We start from the raw sequence: 13,396 nt of genomic DNA, 5'->3' as shown, positions 1-13,396 counted from the left end.
CCCCGCACCTCCGGGCCGGGGCTGCGGGCTGGGGTCGGGGCGGTCCCGAGGACCGGGGCGGCTGCGGCCAGGCGCCTTTCCGCGAAACCTGCCTCGCTAGTTCCCGGAACAGAGCGGAGGAGGCTGGAGGATGTTGAGGTTTCGCGGGTCCCGGGAGCCCGGGGGGCGCCTTCTTCACCCAGAGTTAGAAAGCCCCGGGGCTCAGGGAAAGGACCGCGCCGGCGCCTGCGGGTTTGCCTCTCGTTTGCACTGCATACGGCTTTCTCCCCCGAAAGCAGAGCTTCTGACCTTGGGGGCGTTGAGAGAGGTTAAGTTACTTTCCCGAGGTCACGCAGCCAGTTGGTGGCTTAATTTGGTCGGCGTGCCCGGTGGGTGTGGCCGATTAGAAAGACGGGGCGCTGGAGTCGGACGGATCTGGGTTTGAGTCCCAGCCCTGTCACTTTGGCCGTGGTTTAGTAGTGCCTTGTCAGGAACTCTCAGTTTCCCCATCTCAGAATGGGGACAGCAGTACCAACCGCAGAGTTGTGAGAAGTGATGCTGTTAAGTGGCACAGAGGGGTGGGTGATTTCCCTGTCAAACGTTATGACGCCGCGATGGCCTCTCTAGTAGGCCTGGTTGGGGTGTGAGGGTGGGTGTTCAGGTTCTTTCCTAAGTCAGACACCCTGAGTAAGAGGGATAGAGCCTCCATTTAAAGAGGAACTGGTGGGAGTGCGGGGATTCCCCAGGCAATAGGAGGGCAGTAGTCATGATTATTGTAAACAATGACTGTGCATGTGTGGGATTTTTGGCTTTTCAGATCATTCCCCAGAAAGTGCACGGTACTTCCTGTCAAATCCGTCACCCACTATTAGCTAGCATTGTGACTCTGGGGAGGTCTCTGCATGATCAGTTTCCCAGTCTGTGAAATGAAGATAACTGGATTCCCCTCCAGTCTGGGTAGTGCAAATAGTTAAGCACTAGACTACTAACGTAAAGGTTGACGGTTGGAATCCACCCAGAGGCACCTCGGAAGAAAGGCTGATCTCTTTCCAAAAGGTCACAGCCTTGAAAACCCTATGGAGTGCAGTTCTACTCTGCACACATGGGGTTGCCAGGAGTCAAAATCAACTGGAGGGCAACTGGCTTTTTTTCCCCCCCTCCTCCAGTCTGCCTGCTTTGTGCAGCGCTAGCCAGCCAAAGGCTGAACAGGAGCTGTAAGGCCTGTGAGTGAGCCCAGGTAGTCCCCTTGACCATGTCAGGGCATCACCCAGGGCCTTCCTTTAGGGAGTTAGGATGGGTAAGAAGGGAAGAAGTTCATGGGGTGAGGCAGCCAACTGCCCGAACTTTTTCCAGAGCTACTTGGAGTTTAAGGAGCCCTCATGGCACAATGGTTAAATGCTCGGCTGCTAACCAAAAGGTCGGTGGTTTGAACCCATGCCACTTCGCTGGAGAAAAGACATGGCAGTCTGCTCCCATAAAAATTTACAGCCTTGGAAACCCTATGCAGCAGTTCTGCCCTGTTCTGTAGGGTTGCTATGAGTTGGAATCGACTTGATGGAACACAACAACTTGGAGTTTAGTCTCAGCCCTGCCCCTCGCCTGCTGTGTCGCCTTGGGCAAAGCAGTTGCCTTTTCTGGCATTTGGGTGGGTGACAGGATCTTGGAAGTCCCCTTGGAGTTAACATTCTGTGGGTTGATGACTCTGCTCCTGGGGAAGTTTCCAGGCTCTGGGATGACAGATGAGTAGCACATTTGCCTTGCTATAATCCACTTTTTCACCAGTTCCTCCTTAAGTTTACTCTTCATCCTTCCTATTACTATCAGGACAGAAGTTGAGAAAGCTGTATTATTCTGCCCTTCAGCAAACACTTCATTGAATTATCATGGGCCAGCCATGGGAGATACACAGATAGCTCCCGGACTCCTTGAGGTGATGGACATGGAAGTAACCTCAAAGATGATAGAGGCTGTGATAGTGCTAAGAACCGTGCTGTCTCTGGCTGGGAGGAAGTAACTGTGTTTATGGGTTCAGGGAAGGCCTGAGCTGTGACTGAGTGAGAAGATGTTTGCGGGCAGATAAAGGGCAGAAGAGCGTACCAAGCAGGAGGAACAGTGTGTGCAGAGGCACAGAGGCTGAAACCAGTGACGTGTGTGGTGTTGTTCCTTGTGGCCACCACATGGTGGTATGTGTGGTAGGAGCATAAGAGAGGGAGTTAGAGGGATGATGATGAAGCAAAAAATAGTTTAAGGGGACCCTGAATGTCTTGCTAAGGAGTTTGGACTTCATGGGGTGTGGACAGTGGAGAGCCACTGAGGGCTTTTAAGTAAGGGATGCATGGCCACATTTGCACATTGGTTATCCAGTCAGGGATTGGTTGGGGTTGAAGACATTGCTTCTCAACTTTTAAAATGCCCGTGAGTCAGTCCCCTTGGAGTCTTTTTAAAATGCAGATTCTGATTCTAGTGTGGGGACTGAGATCCAGCATTTTAAAAATTCTTTTAAGAACTCTTTAATAAGCAACTGGAGCCCTGCTGGCACGGTGGTTAAGCATTCAGCTGCTAACCAAAAGGTCGGTAGCTCAAATCTACCAGCCGCGCCTTGGAAACCCTGTGGGGCAGTTCTCTGTCGTATAGGGTCATTATGAGTCAGAATCGACTCAATGGCAACGGGTTTGGAGTTTGGTTTTAATAAGCAACTACAGTAAAACCTGCAAAAGGTGGAAACTGTATAAGGCATAAACCTGTCAGAGAAGGAAAACGAGTGATAGAAAAGTGATAAGACTTTACCCTGTCAAAGGTGGAAAACTTGCAAGAGCTAGAAAAACAAGGTAGTCCTGTCAAGTTCTGGCTCCCACAGGTTTCAGTGTACTATGCACCAGACAGTGTTCCAGGTACAGAGGATACAGTAGTGAACGAGGTAGACAATGTCTCTGTCTTGAAGCCCTCATGGAGTTTATCTTCTGAGCAGGGAGGAGTAAGGGTAATATACAATGAACAGAATAAGTAAGTTAAAACTGTCATAACTTAGAGGTAGTACCAGGATATGGTGAACAATAAAGAGAAGCGGAATGGGTCGAGAAGGCAGTGCACTAATCATTATTGCTGCTCATAAAATATTTGTCACATTTGAGTATTAACCTATCCTAGAGGCTTGCAGTTGGCTCTGCCATTTGACCTGGTCTGCCCAATAAATTTTGTATAAAAGGGACATGTGCTACTCTAAGTTATTTAATAGTCAGCAAGGGACCCAGCAGAGGTCTCTGGTTTTCCTTCTGCCATGACTGGCAAAGTGAGAGAATTTCTGTGCCATCCTAGATCTAGTCTGAAGGTACTCACAGTGCTGAGAGGACCCTCACCAGACCCATGAACAACATGTAACACGAGCAAGAAGTAAACTGTAGTGGTTTTAAGCTATTGGAGTTTTTTTTTTTTTTAAATACACACAGCAAAACATACACCAATTTAACAATTTTTGTATGTTTAATTCAGTGATAATGAATACACTCTTCAAGTAGTACAATCATTCTCATCTTCCTTTTCTGAATTGTTCCTCCCCCATTAACATAAACTCACTGTCCCTTAAGCTTCCTATGAGATCCAGCATTTTTAACAAGTGAGTCCAAGGAGCCTACAACATCCTCCATTTTCACATAACATCTATCTTTGCATAACGGCCTGATCTTTGGAACCTAACCATGTTGATAAGTGAAGAGTGGGTGCAATTGAATAGCAAAGGGTTAGGAGATTTCTGAGGGACCAGGTGAGAGATGAGGGCTTGTCTCTGGCAGCAGTGGAGAGGATGTAAGGAGATGGGCTCAGCAGATCTGGGAGTGCTTGGCAAGGTGAGACTGTGGGGACAACAGGGTGCTGCCTAGGAGACTCGGTGGAGGAGGTCTGTCAGTCCACTCTACATTAGAACCAGGAGTGGAGGTAAAGGAAGGAGCTCTGTGGGACATGGGATGTTGATGTTCAGGGGCAGTCGATTATTTGGATCTGGATCAGCAGAGAGGGCAAGAGGGCTGTCTTGAGAAGCAGGAGACTTCATGTCATAGAAGATGCTGAGCAGATGCATGTTGCAAAGTTCACTGTGGCCACAGCAGAGTTCGTGGTCAGAGGGGTCAAAGAAAAAAGCAGAGAGGGCAACCTTTGACATTATTGCAAGTGCTAGAATGTAAATTCCATAGGGCAGTGATCTTTATGTGTTTTGTATACTGATGTATTTCAAGCACCTGAATCAATGCCTGGAACATAGTAGGCGTTCAGTAAATATGTGTTGAATGAATAAATGAATGTTTGAACATCTTTGGAAGTGAGGAAGAGACTTGAACTCCGGGAGTGTTGGTGGGGATGGAGAGGAGCTACATAGGGGTGAAATCAAGAGAGGGGGATAATTGACAGTCATGGTCATAGAGTGGAAGGGTGACCCATAGATTTCTTTCTTAAACACTGGGATCCTGCAGACAGGAGCAGGATTCGGAGAAAGCTGATGAGTTCAGGTTGGGGCTTGTTGATTTGAGGTCCAAGTGGACTGTCCCAGATGAGGGTTGACTATGTGTATCACGTTAAAAATTATAAAATGCTTTTGAAGTATATGTAATATTCTACCTCTTCTATCGTATCCTTTGTACCTTGGAAAAATATTCAGAAAGATCTTTGAGCATTGTCAGCAACAGATGGTATCTAAAGACCGGGAGCGGGTGAGATCACATGGGGACAATGTGCAGGAGCAGAAAGCAGAAGGCCAAGGCCAGAGCCCCAGGGAACACGACATTTGGGAGGGGACAGAGGGATGAGAAGTAGCCAGAAATGGAGGAGGAACCCCAGAGAAAGTGGTGTCGTGGAAACCAGGGAGGAGAGAGGAAGTGGGTGTCCTGCAAGGCAGATGTCTCAGCGAGGGGTGACTAGTCTGGCAGGGTGGAGGGGTGGCAGGCCAAGTGCAGTCAGAAGAGGGAGACATTGAGTATAGACAATCGTTCCCAGGCTGTGCGCTGGAGGGAGATAGGACAGCAGGGGTGGGAATGCCAGGTCAAAAGAGTTGTGGTGTGGGTTTGTAGTGAGGACGGTTTCGGGCCTTTGGGTTTGGATGAACAATAGGGATGCTCTGCAGAGAGAAAGGGAAGGATGGGGACAGATGATGTAGTGCACATGTACGGTGTGTGTGTGTAGGACTTTTTTGCTTGATAGCATGTATTTTCTCTTTTAAAATAATTCAGTTCTCTTTTTTGAAATAAACATTATTAAAGTATAATTTATGTACAATAAAATACACACATTTTAAGTCTATAGGTGATGACTTTTGACAAACGTCTACAGTACAGCCATGCAGCATAGGATATTTCTGTCTCCCCAGAAAATTCCTTCATATCCCATGGCAGTCACTCCTCCCACCCCTAGCCCCAGGCAACCCTGATCTGATCTGATTTCTATCACTGTAGATCACAATAGATTAGATATTCTGGTTCTGAAAAATACCCCCAAAGCCCATTGCCAGCGAGTCAGTTCCAACTCTAGAACTTCATAAAAATGAAATTTGCAATATGTACTCTTTTGTGTCTGGCTTTTCTCGCTCAGCACTGTGTTTTCTTTTTGAAATAGGAAGCGAAGCCATTGCTGAGAAGGGAGCTTGAGGAGAGAGCAGGAGAGGGGGCCACTGAGACTGTAGGATAGAAGGACCAGGTGGGGTGGGGGTCAGCAGGTACACAATGTCCCCTGGCTTGAGTCCTACAGGAGAAGTGGAGAAAGCAGCCAAGTGGATTTGGGTGTTCAGGTCAGAGGGTGGAGGATTCCAGGGTGCAGCACACCTTTGTTAGGGGCAGGGTGGGGCCTGGGAAGTGGGGGCTGACGTGGTGTGAAGATGAGGAATCCTGGGCTCAAGGTGGAAATGGAAAGCCTTCAGGATGATAGCAGGAGCTGGGATTCAAAATGCTGGAGTAGCACCTGACTCCTCCACTCTCTAGTTCCCAGTCCAGCCACCCCTTCTGGAATTCTTCCCTCTGTTCCCTGACCCTGGTCTGGGCCCTCAGCACCTGGAGCTTGACCCTCTGTTTTTCCCGGCCAAGCCCTCAGCTGGGACCCATCTCTCCTCCCTCTACCTCTCCTGTGTCTTTCCCCCAGCCTCCAAATGAACCCAGGCCTCAAAAAGCTGTCCCCTTGGCCTTGTTTTTGATCTCTGTCTCACATCCCTCCTGTGCTTTGTAAATCAGGAGACCACAGCACTGTCTCCACGCGTGCCACTCACGTTTCCTCTTTGGCTCCACTTCACTGCTGCTGAATGGCTCTGCCAAGGGCCGCCAGAAATGGCCTGTCGTGGACACTTTCTAGAGCTGGTGGCTGTTCAACCCCATTGAGTGAGCTCATCCAGTTTCATGGCTTTAAATACCATGTAACGTCCAAATTTGAATCTCCGTTCCTGGCCTTTTTTTTGAACTGCCTAGTCAACATCTCTACTTGGATGATCTAATCCATATCTTGAACTAAACATATCCAAAATGGAACTCTTGATCTACCCTCCCCCACTGACTGCTTCATCCAGTCTTCTTCATCTCAATTGATGGCAACTCGAGCTTTCCAGTTGTTCACGCCAGAACCCTGGGGAGTCATTACCTACTCCTGTCCCACATCCACTCTGTCAGTGAACCCTGTCAGCTCTGCCTTCAAAACATACACAGTATCCAACGACTTGCCACCTTCTCTACCATCATTGTCTCCCCTGGATTATTGTGGTAGTTGCATAACTGGCCTCTCTGCCTCATTCCTTGCCCCTGAGGTCTATTCTGTATATTGTGGTTTCAGTGATCGTATTAAACTCTAAGATGATCAGGTCACCCCTAGGTTCAGCGTCCTCTAGGGATTCCCATCGCACTTGGAGGGAAGGCCCAAGTCCTTACAGGGGCTTAGAAGGTCCTCTGCAATCTGCTGCCCCAAACCCTCTGGCTTCATCTCCTCCACTCTCACCCTTACTCCCTGGGCTGCAGCCAGACTGGCTTCCTGGCTGTTCCCTGTGAGCACGAGTCACGCCCCTGCCTTAGGGAGGATGCTCCTGCCTTAAGGCCTTCACACCAGCTATTCCCTCTGCCTGGAACACTCTCTCCCCACACGAATGACTAACTCCCTCACCTCCTTCAGGCATGTGCTAAAATCTATCTTCTCATCAGGCTTTCCTTGACCACCCTATTTCAGACTGCATCTTGCTTCTGTCCTGGTTCTCCCCGTCTTCTTTATCCTTCCCCTTCTACATTATTCACATACGTATGTCTGTTACCTGTTGTCTTTCTCTTCTAATGTAAGCACCACCAAGACAAGGATCTTTGTGGGTTTTGTTGCCGTTATGGATCTAATTGTGTCCCCCTAAAATAATATGTTGAAGTCCTAGCCCCTGTACCTGTGAATGTGGCCCTGTCTAGACATAGTATTTCCACATTTTGTTATGTTAATGAGGTCATACTGGAGTAAGGTGGGTCCTAAACCTCATCCCTCCTGAGTGGTGTCTTATAAAGGGGAGTACAGACACAGAAAGGAGTCTTGATGGCACAATGGTTGAGCACTTGGCTGGTCACTGAAAGGTCGGCGGTTTGAACCCACCAGTCGCTCTGTGAGAGAAAAGACCTGGGAATCTGCTTCTGTAAAGATTTCAGCCTAGGAAACCCTATGGGGGGCAGTTCCATTCTGTCCTGTAGGATCACTGTGGGTCGGAATTGACTCGATGGCTCACAACAACAACATGGGCACAGAGAGACACACAGGTGGAGATGCCATGTGATGACAGAGATGAATCTGTAAGCAGCAAAGGAACGCCAAGGATTGGTGACAGTCACTAGAAACTAGGAGAGAGATCCACGGAAGGAACTGACATGGATGAGAGCCTGATTTGGACTTTTAGCCTCCAGAACTGTAAGAAAATAAATTTCTGTTCTTTAAAGCCACCCATTTGTGGTATTTTGTTGTGGCAACCTTAGGAAACTAAGACAGCTGCTCCATTCAAGGGTCTAGAACTATGCTGTACATAGTAGGTCCTCAATAAATTTTTATGGAAAGAACTGAAGGAAGATGTTAATAAATTGTATACCTGTAAAAAGTTGAATTGGCAAAAGTTGTGTGATTATATATATATACAACTACAACAACAACGAAAAGCTGCTGAGCCTACTTGTATACAACCAAAAACCTCATGGGATTTGGTACCTTGGTTTGGAGGTTTAGGGTTGTGGTTTCATGGGACATCCCAGTTAATTGGCCTAATAATGTGTTTGGTGCTTCTGTTCTACCTCCTAGATCCTTGCATAGTGCCTAGGGTCTTAAAAGCTTGCAAGCACCATCCAAGGCAAGACAATTGCTCTCTATTCGCCTGGAGCAACAGAGGAAGGAGAGTCAGGAATAGGAGGAGGATACGGAATATGTGGCCATTTGCCTCCATGAACAACTGCCTCCTTTGCCATGAGACCAGAAGAAATGGATGGTGCCCAGCTACCATTACTGAACATTTTGATCAAAGATTCTATAGGAGAATCCTGATCAAACGTAGGTGGCGGGGGGGGTGGGGAATGCAGAACAGAATTTAAAATTCCCAGGGACTTCATACTTTTTGGAGCCACGGGGGCTGGATGAAGCCCTGAAACCATTGCCCTGAGATAATTGTTAAGCCTTAAACCAAAACATCCCCTGAAGTCTTCCTAAAACAAAAGGATAGTTTAGCTTAATTAGTGTAGAAAGTTTACCTTGGGCATTATGCTTTTTAAATAACTACATATGGGATCAAAGTGACAACAGCGACTCGAAAGTTTAGACAGGAACCTTAGGGGGCAGTGAGTTTATGTTAATGGGAGAGGAACAGCTCAGAAAAGGAGGGTGAGAATAGTTGTACAATGTAAAATGTGCAATCAATGTCACTGAATTGTACATGTAGAAATTGTTGAATTGGTGTATGTTTTGCTGTGTATATCTCAACAACAACAACAAAAAAGAACTGAAGGAAGCAACTCTGAGCCTCTGTCTTCATGCCTCAGGCAGCCAAGTTGTGAGCATGTGACCCAGGCCCTGCCAACCTGATGCGCTCATGCTCTGCTCTGAGAAACAAATGACCAGGACAGAGGCTGGTGGGGGTTACTCTTGATGGCTTTGCTGGTGGTGCCCAGTGGGTGCTGTGTTCAATGCCAGCCTATTCCTGCTGAGTGACAGTGTGCTTTCTTGGCCCTCAGGGCTCCTGCCTCCAGATGAGTTCCTCTGCTACTAACCAAAAGGTGGTAGTTTCAATCCACCCAGCTGCACTATGGAAGAAAGGCCTGGTGATCTGCCAAGAAAATCCTATGGAGCTCAGTTCTACTCTGTAACACAGAGGTCAGCGTGAGTCAGAATTGACAGCAGTGGGTTTAGTTTTTTTTTTGTTTTTTTTTTGTTTTTTTTTTTTACTGGCTTCTCAAGACATTTCTGTTTTTGCTTAAGAAGCCAGAGTCAGTTTCCTAGAACCCTCACTGGTTCAACTCAGAATCACCAAGGCCAGTTGCTCCTCAGTTATTGTCCCTTTTAACCTCTCCGTGGCATTTGATCACGGTAACCATCCTCTTCCACTGAAAACTCCCTTCCCTTTGCCCTCTCCGTCTCATTCCCTTGTATTTCTCAGCAGCTTTGCCAGGGGTCCTTTTCCCCCTGCCCACTCTGTGGGGGTCCTCTTCGGGATCCACATGCTTTCTCTGGAAGAGCTTATCCATGCCTATAGCTTCACCCTTGACCTGTGTGCCCGTGACTCAGTCCGGACATCTCTCTAGGCTCAGACCTCTCAGCCAGCCACACCCACTTAAATCTGACACATTCGAACTGTGTCCAAAACTGAACTTGACATCATCCCACCCCCAGACCCGCCCTTCCTCTTGTAGGTCCCACCTCAGTTAATAGCCTGCCCTCTCCTGAGACAAAAACCTGGGCATGCCTCTCAATTTGTTATCTTCCTCACTGCTTCTCTGAATCAGCTACCAAGTCCCTCTTTTTTTTGAATAATATTTTCTCATGTTTTTGGTGAAAGTTGCACAGCAAGTTAGTCAATGCATCTTAAATCCAAACTTTCCCATTTCCCGTAAACACAGCCCTTTCAGCCCTAAGCGTCTTTGTCCCAGACCTCAGCAGCTGCCTCCCAACTGACCTGTCTCCGGTGTTCTTTGTCCCTGCATCCTCCACGCAGCTGCCTGCTGCAAATGACTCTCTGGGCCACCCTGTTGCTGGGCATTGGTGCAAGTCCCAGGACCCCACCCTCACGCCACTCACCCTAAGTGAGCGAGCAGATAGGCCACCATGTCCCCTACAGTATCTGGCCCACTTCAGTCAAGAGAGAGACCACACAGCTCCAGGTTCACACTCGCCCCATAAGACTCACAGAAAACAGGCCTCAGCAGAATGAATGGGAGATTTGTCCTTATTTTGAATGAAATACCAATGAGGGATAACTTAAGCTAATTATCAAGTCATGCCGGAAGCCAAATTACGACATTGTCATGTTATAAACACCATTTCTCAAGAGAGCAGCATGGAGACATTTGGGCAGCTGGGAGCCTAAGCCCATTAGCTTCCCTCCAACCTGCTCTGTCTCCTCCTTCGTCTCATCCATCCTTAAGTGCAGGAAACCTCAGCTTCAGTAGGGCTTCCGGCTCCCCCTCCTCCCCACAGCCAGGTGGTTGCAAGTGCTACTGATTCTCCCTCAAATACCTGTCCACCCCTTTGGTCACTGCCTGCCTTTGGGTCGTTACCATCTCTTGCTGCGTGACCTTGGGCGAATGACTGAACAAGTCAGAGCCTTCATTTTCCTCATCTGTAAAATAGGAATTTTTGTGTGTGTGTGGTGAAAGTGTACACAGCAAAACATACACCAATTCAACAATTTCTACATGTATAATTCAGTGACATTGATTACATTCTTCAAGTTGTGCAACCAGTCTCGCTATCCTTTTCCAAATTACCTCACCACCATTAACTCACTGACCCCTAAGCAAAAACTTTCCCTTCCCTCCTCTCTCCCACCCATGGTAACCACTAATAACTCTGTAACCACTAATATTTTTTAGTTTCTATATATTTGCTTGGAGCCCTGGTGGTATAGTGGTTAAGCACTTGGCTGCTAACCAAAAGGTCAGAAGTTGGAATCCACCAGCCATTCCTTGGAAACTCTAGGAGGCAGTTCTGCTCTGTTTTATAGGATCACTACAGTCAGAATTGACTCAATGGCAATTTTTTTTTAAATATATATACGTGTATATATTTGCTTAAGGAGTTCTGGTGGCGCAATTGTGAAGCTCTCAGCTGCTATCAGAAAGGTCGGCAGTTGAACCCACCAGCTTCTCCACAGGAGAAAAGACCTGGGGATCTGTTCCCACAAAGATTACAGCCTAGGAAACCCTATGGGAGCAGTTCTGCTCTGTCCAGTGGGGTCCGTATGAATCTCAATCTGCTCAATGACACACAACAACATATATTTGCTTATTTCACGTAAGTGAGATCGTATAGTATTTGTTTTGTAACTAACATTTCGCTCTGCAGAACGTTTTTAAGGTTCATCCACGTTGTGGCATGTATCCGAATTTCATTTCTCTTTATGGCTAATATCCCATTGTATGGATACACCACATTTCGTTTGTCCATTCGTCTGTTGATAGACATTGAGGTTGTTTCCACCTTTTGGTCACCGTGAAAAGTGCTGCAGTGAACATGGGTGTACGTGTGTCTGTTCGAATCACTGCTCTCAAGTCTCTTGGGTATATACCTTAGCGTGGAATAGCTGGGTCAGGTGGTAGTTCTCTGTTCAACTTTTTGAGAGTAAAATAGGAAAACAAATAAATAAATAAATAACGTGGCGCGGTTTAACTTCGATCGAGTGTACCAAATGCCTAGCATAGCTGTTGTTGTCGTCGGTTGCCACTGAGTCAGTTGCAACTCATGGCAACCCCAAGTGTGCAGAGTACGACTATGCTCCATAAGGTTTTCAAGGCTGTGAACTTTTGGAAGCAGATCACCAGGACCTACTTTTGAGGCGCTCCGGGTGGGTTTGAATTGCCACCTTTCGGTTAGTTGTCGACCGTTTAACCATTTTTGCCACCCAGGACTCCTGCCTAGCATAGAGTTGAGTTCAAATGCAGCATTCAGGAAATGCTAGTTCCCTGTTCCCTTCTTGCTTCCCCACCCCTCCCCCTTCCCAATCCTGATCATATGATTCCCCAGGCTTAAACGTGGTCCTTACTGCCTCATCTTACGGGATAAAGTTCAAATGTCTTATCAAGGCACTTAGCCTTTGGGTTCTGGTTCCCATCCACTGTCCTCCCTACTGTTCAGTCACACTGCCCTCCGCCATTCATTTATTAAAAACATAATCATTTCAAAGTCTCACCCCACAGATTACTTGCTGGTCCTAAAGGAAGAAAATGAAACTTCAGTATAGAGGGTCTGGCTGTCACCAGCTGGAGCCACCAATCTACATTTGCATCACTAATAGTGAAACTCTAGGCATTGAGGACACCCCGATGTAGTATGATACACAGTCAGAAGCAGCACCCACGGAATGTTCTTGCCAGAACAGTCAACCTGAATCTAATCAAGCCTGTAGATCTAATTTCCAGTTTACAGGAAATACAGGGTAAACAACACCACCAGGAAGCAATCAGAGAAATCTACAAGGTGGGACATGGATGTCTGTAATTTACTTAAAATACTTTAGCAATTCAGCAAGTCAATGGCATAGGGGGAAAAAGGTATTCTAGATTTAAATGAGACTTGAGAGACGTATCCAAATGCAACGTGCAGACCTTATTTAGATCTTGATTGGAAAAAAACAAATGTAAAAAAAAAATATTTTGGGGGACAATTAGGGAAATTTCCAGATAGACTGGGTATTAGATTATTTTAAGGAATTGTTAATTTTATAAGGTGTGACAATGATGTTGTCGTAAGTAAGAAAACATCCTAAAGTATTTAGGAGTGAGTTGTCATGCAAAGTCTAAGTTGCTTTTAAATATTTCAGTAAAAATAATAAATATGCTAAAATGTTAATAATTATTAGATCTAGAAAATCGGTATATGGGAGTTCATTTTACTACTCTCTACTTTTCTCTACCACCACCTATCTTTCAGTGGTGGCGTGTGTATTGCTGTGATGCTGAAAGCTATGGCAATCTACTTCCAAAAATTAGCCAAAGAAAACCTTATGGATCACAACAGAACGTTGTCTGAATCACTTGCTTTGGACACATCATCAGGAAGGATCAATTGCTGGAGGAGAACATCATATTTGGTGAAATAGAGGACCAACAAGGGCAAGGGAGACCCCCCGTGAGATGAATTGGCATAGTAGCCACAACAGTGGACTCAAACATGCTGGCCATCGTGAGGATGATGCAGGACTGGACGATATTTCCTTCTGTTGCACATAGGATCACCATGAGTT

The 13,396-nt window shown here is 46.7% G+C and overlaps 1 long non-coding RNA gene across 1 annotated transcript; it reads left to right on the top strand.

Moving 5' to 3' along the window:
* The first annotated feature begins 9,002 nt into the window (after nt 1-9,002).
* On the top strand, nt 9,003-13,143 carry LOC111820874 (uncharacterized). The gene is made up of 3 exons (XR_002824366.1): nt 9,003-9,312; nt 12,351-12,630; nt 13,084-13,143. It is a non-coding gene; the product is annotated as an uncharacterized LOC111820874 (long non-coding RNA).
* The last annotated feature ends 253 nt before the right edge of the window (nt 13,144-13,396 follow it).

Source organism: Trichechus manatus, unplaced genomic scaffold (genome assembly GCF_000243295.1).
Source record: "Trichechus manatus latirostris isolate Lorelei unplaced genomic scaffold, TriManLat1.0 scaffold00054, whole genome shotgun sequence".
Taxonomy (NCBI): domain Eukaryota; kingdom Metazoa; phylum Chordata; class Mammalia; order Sirenia; family Trichechidae; genus Trichechus; species Trichechus manatus.
The sequence above is the reverse complement of the archived record's forward strand: the minus strand, read 5'-3'. Positions and strand labels throughout refer to the sequence as shown.